Source organism: Cebus imitator, unplaced genomic scaffold (genome assembly GCF_001604975.1).
Source record: "Cebus imitator isolate Cc_AM_T3 unplaced genomic scaffold, Cebus_imitator-1.0 Scaffold350, whole genome shotgun sequence".
NCBI lineage: Eukaryota > Metazoa > Chordata > Mammalia > Primates > Cebidae > Cebus > Cebus imitator.
In genome coordinates, this window is record NW_016107665.1 from 935,887 (window position 1) to 945,647 (window position 9,761).

At 42.9% G+C, this 9,761-nt stretch overlaps 1 pseudogene; it reads right to left on the minus strand.

Moving 5' to 3' along the window:
- Positions 1 to 382: 382 nt before the first annotated feature.
- LOC119467911 lies at positions 383 to 3,169 on the minus strand (annotated as a pseudogene).
- Positions 3,170 to 9,761: the final 6,592 nt, after the last annotated feature.

Sequence of the window (9,761 nt, forward strand, 5' to 3'; positions counted from 1 at the left end):
AATACTGGGTTTATTCCACTTGTTAATTTTGTCTTCTCACCATATCCATGTCTGACCATCACTACTGCTACAGTAACATTTCATACATACTTAAAGCCCTGAAGTGAATCAAGGGGTAAACATCACCATTTGTTCTCTATTTTCCTCCCCAGTTTTCAGTACTAAACAGGCATTTTAGACAACACATTCTTGGCAATGGAATCCAGACATTTCTCAAACACGGTAGGGAAAGTTCTCACTCTGCATTGTAAAAAAGACAGCCAGATATCAACTGTTACAGAAATGAAATAAGATGAAAAATTCTAACAACCTTTTTAAACTGTTCTCACAGAGGCTTCCCCCACTGCCAGAGACCTCGAAGTCGGTCACCTGGAAGCATTCTTCACATAATTGATGAACTTGGCTTCCACTTTGGGAAGAAAGCCCCTTTATCTATTCTTGCTTGCATTTTTGCTTTAATGTCTTCTACAGAACTAGGTTCTTCTGGTGTTTTAAAAGTTTTTTTTTTTTCTTGTTTTGAAGGATCTTGACCTTTTAATCTTGTGTTGATGGTTTGGAGTCTTTTCCAAATACTTCCTATAGATTTCTTCGCTGAAGATTTTTCTTCAGTTTCTTCCTCAGCAAAATCATCGGCATTACCACCTTCTTCTTCATCGCCATCTTCATCAGCAGCACGTTTTACTTTTTTCTGTAGAGGCTTGCTATCACCTCCAGGGGCAGATCGCTTGCCAAATATACTTAAGAGTTTCCCATCCTCCTCCTCTTCATCTTCTGACTCTGCATCTTCTTCCACAGCTGCTAAGTGTTGCGCACTCAAGTGCACTGGCCCTGAAACATACTTCAACGGTAAGACCATGGGTGGTGTTATTTCAAAGCCCCCAAGGGAAACTGTTGGCTATACAGATGTTTTCCAAGTTGCCAGTGTTACCTGAATTGGACTGCCTTCAATATTCATTGTCTCTGCTTCAAAAACATGGAATGAATCCTTTGCACCAGCCCCTAAACTGGCGGTTCTTAAAGCCAACTGGTGCTCATTTGTCTCATCATCCATCTTACAGTGACAATCTCTGTCGTCCTTTAGTTCACAAGCAAAAGAATGGTTCTGGGCTTTAGGAGGCTCAAGTACACGTCTGTCAAATCTTCCATGGGGTGGCGGCACACACTCAGATGGGAGAGGAGGTGGGTGGAGTTAAAAGATTACAGCTCCAGAGAACAGCTGCACAGGTTGGAATCACACCAGTCTCTTTTTCTTTCTTGTTTAAATCTGGAAACAGGACAAAGTTCATAAAGTGTGTCTGTGACTGGCTGCATGATTGGCCAACTGTTTTCCCATAACATACCATAAAGGGGGAAAGAAAAGGGGAGAAAACACCTGCTGGGGAGGAAAATAGAGAACAGATGGTGATGTTTACCCCCTCATTCACCTTTGCATATGTGAGAAATGCTTGCGCAACTTCTAGGAACTGGGTGTTGCCAGAAGACAGAAAACACACATAAAAACTAATTAGTAGGAATAACAGCATCAATAAGCCTAATCACACCTGGGGTGGTTGAGCTGGAAATAGAAAACCCAGCTTATCACATTCTTACAAACCTGTCACTTGTGGTAAATGGAACTTAAAAAGGGAGATGGGGCCGGGCGCGGTGGCTCAAGCCTGTAATCCCAGCACTTTGGGAGGCCGAGGCGGGTGGATCACGAGGTCAAGAGATCAAGACCATCCTGGTCAACATGGTGAAACCCCGTCTCTACTAAAAATACAAAACATTAGCTGGGCATGGTGGCGCGCGCCTGTAATCCCAGCTACTCAGGAGGCTGAGGCAGGAGAATTGCCTGAGCCCAGGAGGCGGAGGTTGCGGTGAGCCGAGATCGCGCCATTGCACTCCAGCCTGGGTAACAAGAGCGAAACTCCATCTGAAAAAAAAAAAAAAAAGGGAGATGGGCTTTTCCGGGTACAGTTCCTATTATTATTTCTTAACAGTGATGGTCTCGATTAGGCTAATTGTGAAATACTGCTTCTTTAAAAGCAGATGTAAAGCTTTATGGCAGGAATCAGGAAAGATGTTTAGGTAGGGAGGATGAGTACGCAACAGACTGAAGAAGGCTGGACATATCAATCAGGAGAGATAGGTTATCTTTGAGTTCTGCCTTAACCAGATGTGTGTGTCCTCTGGGTCCAGGCTCTCCCCATCTGCGAATAGGGAGGATTGGACCAGAGTGGTGGTTTATAGTGATTTCCAATTTGTTACTAAATCTTTTCTTTAAGTGGTATCTTATGCAGAAGCCCTACATCAAAGATAATTTTATTTTGTTAAAGGTGGTGTCTTGCAATATTGTCCAGGCTGGGGTGCATTGTCTACTCACAGACCTGATCACAGCTCACTGCAGCCTCGACCTTCCTGGGCTTAAGCGACCTTCCTGCCTCAGGTCTCCTGAGTAGCTGGGATTGCCTGTGTGTCACTGCACCACATTCAATCTAATAGATGAAGTTGCTCTGATTGATGATGACGTGGCAGGCCCAGAAACCTATTTATTCATTCATAGATACACCAAGACAACAATTTTTTTTGAAAATTTTTTAGTGTTCTTACTACCTAGGAAACATGCTGGGGGACAGATGATAATTAAACATAAGTCAACAAATTCTTTGACATGTTAGGAGGCAATATATATATCAGAGTAAAGAAAGTAAGCTGAGGAAGGGAAGTCCACAGTGTCCAGTTGATATTGTGACATGGTAAAAGCCCCATAAAACTGCATACCTCAATCATACCTCGGCTCTCTGCTGAAACTGCTCTCTGTAACCCTAATGTGACAGGCAAGCAGTCCAAACCCACGCCATCTTGGCCCCTGCGACTTGTAATAAGTAATTAAGGTCTGTAATTTCCACCCTACCCAGGCAATGTGTAAACTAATGCTTATCTTGACTTCTGTGAACCACTTAATTAACAATCGGAATGTCCAATTGGAATGTCCTTGGAATGTCCGGAGCCCCTCACCCTCATCTCTGTCCAGGAAGTGATTTACAGAATCCACTGGCCCTCGGAATGTCTGAAGCCCCTCACCCCGACCCCCGCCCCTCACCCTCACCACCAAGATGGTTTTACAGGTATGAAAGGTCTTGACACCCTCCTTTCGGTGCCATGGGTTGAAGAGACATGAGTCCTCCATGGCCACTGGCAATAAAGACCCTGCAATTTGGCATACTTTTGTCTTGGTGTTGACTTTCTATGCTCGCTCCAGTACAACAGTATGACGGTAAATGCTGTGGACAAGGAAGTCAGGGAGCCCTCAGGGAGAAAGTGAGGTCTGAGCAAAGACCTGGAAAGTCGGGAATGGAACTACCAAGCGCATACCTGGAAGATGACTGTCCCAGGCAGAGGATGCAGCTACAGCAAAGGCTCTCCACGTGAACACACCTGTGCACTGGAGAAAAGCGGGGAAGGCAGGACGGTGGAAGTGCAATGAACCAGGAAGTCAGTCATGGGAGATGAGTAGAGGGGTCCTGGGGGCTGGATGATGCAAGGCCTTGCAGAACCTTCTCAGGAATTTGGCTTTTACTCTCAGTGACGTGGAGAACATTGCAGAGTTGTGAGCAGGGGAGAGACCTGATGTGACTTCTGTTTCACAGGCTCACTCTTGCTGCTGTATTGAGAATAGACCAGATAGTTATGAGAATGAAAGCAAAGAGGCCAGTTAGGAGGATAGTGTCTGATTCAGGCCAGAAATGAGGTTGTTCAGACCGGGGTAGTAGCAGTAACAGGCAGTGAGAAATGTGTCCACGGTCTGGATATAGTTTCAAGGCCTACCCCTCAACCTCTTCCTCATTCCCATAGCTGCTTCTGGGGGCCTCCTGGAATCCCTGAGAATTCCAGGAGCACAGTTCGCAAATCCGTAGGTCTGATGACCCGCAAGTCTCCCATCGGGTTTTGTACTCCAGTTCCAGGGGAGCCAGAGCACTAATGTTCAAGGAGCTACATGAGGGATGGTGTGATCTGCTGGGCCTAGTTTTCTTTTCCAGCCAAAACATTTACATTTTGAATAATGAGAAGTAGTTTGGCTTATAAATCATCATTAGTTTCTAGACCAAGCCCACTGCCACACCAGCCATTCTGACTTCAAGTGTTTTGGCTGCAGGCAAGAAGTCTAGGCCTCAAATGTGCAGTAATTTCCTTATGTGCATGTTCCACTCTATTCTCTGGATGACAGAAAGAGACCAGCAACCACTTGGGATCCCAAGACCCAAATCCCTCCACAAGATGACCTCTGTGCTATCTGCACTATGATATTCATACATTGGTATATTACACACAGTGGGTTCTCAAAGGAAATAGGTAGTGTTGATTCAAATCCACGACAATAAGTCCACATAAAAACAATATTATAAACAGCAAAGTTGCAAACAGTTGCAAGGTAGATGTATGTTTCTGTTCACTTTAGCCAAACTTTATAGGCAGCTGCTTGTGATATGATCTGATGGGAACAGAGGGCCCACCTGCATAAATTATCTCCTCCCATAAGCTTCTGTTTCTGGAATCATCCAAATTTAAGCCAGGATGCTGAACAGGATTTATCTCAAATACCAAATGTAATCAGTTAGTAAAGGCTGTCTGGAACAATGTGTGGAGGATGGAAAAGCCACATCCAAATTCAGCATCAACAAAAAAGAAGTGTATTTGATTAGTAATGTCTGCTATGGGCACAGAATAAGAAAATATTGTTATATGTTTTATCCCTATTTTAAGCTTTTATTTTATGTTAAAAGTCCCTGTATTCAGAAGGCACTAGTTAAAATACAAACATGAACAGCAAGAGTTACCCAGAATGAAGCAAGTGGAATATCCATTCACATGTTCTATATGTCTCAAAGAGAAAACTGTTTCTTACATATGTATCTGAATCTTTAGTTGGAGGTAGCCTGGCCCAAAGCTGCTTTGTTAGGAAATAATTGTTATATGCAAACCTAGTAACATTCAACCCAACTGTTTTGTTTGTCGCCTTTCGGCATCATACAAGTTGTTTTTGAGCACCCACTATTTGCAAGGCACAATTAGGGGCTTTCCATATATTATCTCCAATTCTCACCAGAATCCAGCAAGTAGGTATGATTCATCTCCATTTTCCAGAGAAGGAACTGAGATGTCACACTGCTACACGTGATAAGACAGAGGTTCTGAATCCAATGCTGCCCACCTTCAACACCTGGCTCTTCTTTCCCCCTTTTGAAAATTTGCAATGGGCCATCTGAGCTCAAGCACAGCCTCCGGTAGATAGCAGATTACCTGCAAATGGATGTCACCAGCTGACAAATGATGAAGCTGTTCATCTCAAAGCTTATTCTAGTCGCCTAGGCCTGGTGATCTTTGTGATTTCACTAAGTAAAGCCCTAGGGCAATTAACACTGATTCAATAAAGGCCAAAGCCCTTACCCAATCATTTGTTTGCATCTCTTCAATAAAATAGAAATGTCAGCTGGACGTGACGTGCCTCATACTGCCAGCGATATTTTGAAAGAAATGACTGTTTTCTCAGAGCTCACATTTCCTCTCCAGCCTCCTCCCTTCCCTGTTGCCCCCCAAGCCACCTCCTGTCAGAGTGGTTGCTGGGAAAAATATCAGGTTTCCAAATGCTGATTCAGCAGTGAGATGTTACCCCAGAAAACATATCAAATTTTTAGATTTGCATTTCTGATCTTTATAGGGAAGGAATATTTAGTTGCCAGTTTCCACTGGCACACATGTGATGAACTTAGGATGTAAGGCAAAATTTCAAATAAGCATTTTTGCCTGATACAGCATTTGTAAAGCTCGCAAGAGGAGACACTGACAGGTTTCACCCACAAGTCTGTAACCCACAGTGCCTATTGTGCACACAGGGAGATCAATACAGCCTGTGTAATGAAGGAGGGCTCTATGGAGGAGGCACGAATTCCTGTGTTTGCATCTCTCTCTCACTGACAGTTTAGAAACCTGACAAAGGCTCTCGGGTGAAACTTCCTCAGCTTGAATCCCAGCTGTACCTCTTGCTAGCTTTGTGACCTTGGACATATTTTTTTAATCTCTCTGCACTTCAGTTTCGTCAGCTATAAACTGGGCATTGTAATTGAGCCTAGAAAAATCTTGGTGTGGTTGTGAGAACAAAATATGACACTGGAGATAAAAGGTTTAGCATAGCTTAGGATTATATTGTATAAGCTCAATAAGTAGTCACTGTTATTATTTACATTATTTACATTTGGGTATAGGATATGGACAACCGTCACCTTCACACTTGCAAGGGGGTCCACAAGGGTATGGTCAAGCAGGACCAGAAGTTGGATTTTTTTTTTTCAGATGGAATGTCGCTCTGTCTCCAGGCTGGAATGCAGTGGTGCAATCTCGGCTTATTGCAACATCTGCCTCCCGTGTTCAAGTGATTCTCCTGCCTCAGCCTCCTGAATAGCTGGGATTACAGGCATGCACCATGACACCCAGCTTATTTTTGTATTTTTACTAGAGATGGGGCTTCACCATGTTGGCCAGGATGGTCTTGATATATTGACCTCGTGGTCCGCCCACCTCAGCCGCCCATAGTGCTGAGATTACAGGTGTGAGCCACTACACCCAGCCGTAAGTTGGATCTTTCAAACACGCTTGGCCATAGCAATTGCAGTCCCTGGTCCTCTCTATCTCCAGTCTACTATCATCAGACGTCTTCTATGAAGTGGAGGGACTAAGAGGCAGAGGCTATGCTGCAAACATTTCCAACTTATACCAAACTAGGCTAAGCGACCTCAGAGGAAAGAAAAGCAACAGAATCTCTAGGGAAGCCTCAACTGGCCCAGCTTAATCATGGGACCCTCCCAGGGCCAATCACGGTGGCAAAGGGAAGGGGGTACTTCTGTTGGCTATGCAACAGAACCTCATGGGGCAATGGAGGGCAGCCCCTCAGGGGATGGGGGTGCTGTCCTGGAAGAGAGAGGACAGGGATGCTGCCAGGACAAAAACAACAGATGTTGGTCCTCCAACACTCACCCTCAGTACATAAAAATAAGCTTCCTTGGCCACACATGAGTACATAACTTTATTAATAACCAAATAACATTCTTTGTGATTAAAAAAATTGTTACATAAACCAGCTTGGAAGCTTAAAACCAAAAGCAATGAAAAAGCATATATATATATGCTTTATATATATTATGTGTATATATATATTTTGCCAATAGGTATGAAACAAATTATATTTTGAAACGTTAATCAGATCATTGCTAATTTTCCTAGGCTTTTATTCTAAGCTTCCTAGGCTTTTATTCTAAGTTGTGGTAATGTTAAATTTTCTTGTCCTGTGGAGTTGCTCAAGTTGTTTTGCTCTTATGTGGGAGGGGAAAAAACATTCTGCTATAGATACAGGGATGCAAGTTGTCAGAAACAAAATTTGTAAAGAATATACTTCCCAAAACTCATTTCTTGGTGTATAATGCTTTCATAGCAAATTTACAAATAATTTAATTTATCTTTTTGATGATTTGGCGTAAGGTGGTAATGAAATGGAGGTGACTTGAGAGTATTTCTTGTACCCTCTGTCAAGTTTTTATTAACTGATTCCCTAAATAGTTCTTGAGGTTTTACTATGTTATTTTTACCAATTTGAATGAAAGCTGTTGGGGTAGGAAGCACAAACAAGTCAGCACTGCTCCCAGCCCTGGAACTCTGATGACTTGTTGGGTGGTCTCTTGACTTAAAACATTCCAGACCCCTGATGGCAATCAGATTGGATTTAAGCATGTCAGTAAGCCAAACAGGTGAAGTAAGACATTTAAACTGTTGATGAATAAATGACGACCTCTTCAGGGAGAGGAGAGGTAGTGTCTGGGAGGGGGAACAGCAAGGCTTTGGGGTCCTAGCCGTGTTCTATTTCTTTTCTTTTAATTTAATTTAAAAAATTATCTTACAGGCAAATTGACTTTTTTTCCTTCCTTTTTCCTTACTCTCCTTACAGTTCTATGAATTTCAACACATTTATTGATATAGTCTGGATCTGTGTCCCCACCAAAAACTCACATCAAATAGAATCCCCAGTGTCAGAGGTAGGGTCTGGTGGGAGGTGATTGGATCATAGCAGTGGTTTCTCATGAACAGTTTAGCGCTATCCCTCTTGGTGTTATTCTTGGGATAGTGAGTGAGCTCTCATAAGATCGGTTTTTTTAAAAGTGTGTAGCACCTTGTAGGTCATTAAGAACTTGCTTTATGTATCTGAGTGCTCCTGCATTGGGTGCATATATATTTAGGATAGTTAGTTCTTCTCATTGCATTGATCCCTTTACCATTGGCAATGCCCTTGTCTCTTTTCATCTATGTTGGTTTAAAGTGTGTTTTATCAGAGACTAGGATTGCAACCCCTGCTTTTTTTTTGCTCTCCATTTGCTTGGTAAATCTTCCTCCATCCCTTTATTTTGAGCCTATGTGTGTCTTTGCACATGAGATGGGTCTTCTGCATACAGCACACCAATGGGTCTTGACTCTTTATCCAATTTGCCAGTCTGTGTCTTTTGATTGGGGCATTTAGACCATTTACATTTAATGTTAATATTGTTACGTGTGAATTTGATTCTGCCATTTTGATGCTAGCTGATTGTTTTGCCCATTAGTTGATGCAGTTTCTTCACAGTGTTGATGGACTTTACAATTTGGTATGTTTTTGCAGTGGCTGGTACTTGTTGTTCCTTTCCATGTTTGGAGCTTCCTTCAGGAGCTGTTGTACGGTAGGCCTGGTGATGATGAAATCTCTCAGTTTTGTTTGTCCATAAAGGATTTTATTTCTCCTTCACTTTTGAAGCTTAGTTTGGCTGGATATGAAATTCCAAGTTGTTGAAAATTCTTTTCTTTAAGGATGTTGAGTATTGGCCCCCACTCTATTCTGGCTTGTAGGGTTTCTGCAGAGAGATCTGCTATGAGTCTGATGGGCTTCCCTTTGTGGGTAACCTGACCTTTCTCTCTGGCTGCCCTTAGCATTTTTTCCTTCATTTCAACCCTGGTGAATCTGATGATTATGTGCCTTGGGGTTACTCTTCTCTAGGAATATCTTTGCAATGTTCTCTATGTTTCCTGAATTTGAATGTTGGCCTGCCTTGCTAGATTGGGAAAGCTCCCCTGGATAATATCCTGAAGAGTGTTTTCCAACTTGGTTTCATTCTCCCCATCACATTCAGGTATGCCGATCATTTTTAGTAGAGACAGGGTTTCACCATGTTGGCCAGGCTGGTCTCAAACTCCTGACCTCAGCTGATCCACTTACCTCAGCCTCCCAAAGTGCTGGGGTTACAGGTGTGAGCCATCATACCCAGCTGATCAAAGCTCTTTCGTAGCAGTTCTGGACTTACTGATGTATGATCTCTTTGAGCATTATAAGTACCCAGGTGGGCTACATTCTATTCCATAACCTGAGAAATAATTAATAAAAGAGGGGCAGCCTTTGGCAGAAGTAGAGTAAATATGAATTGCATAAAGTAATACAGTGACCCATGTCTATATTAACTTTTTGATCAGTGGTGTATAATTGATCTTACAACTGCTCAGCCATTTAGGAATCAGGGAGGAAGGACTTAGGTTACCATGCAACTGACTGGATAATGCGTTTCCTGTAGGCCACTGGAGTAGAGCATAGATGTCCTTTGACATTTATGGTATTCCCCGCCTCCATTGTCATAAAAGAACAATTGGGAGGCTGAGGCAGGTGGATCATGAGGTCAGGAGATTGAGACCATCCTGACTAATACAGTGAAACC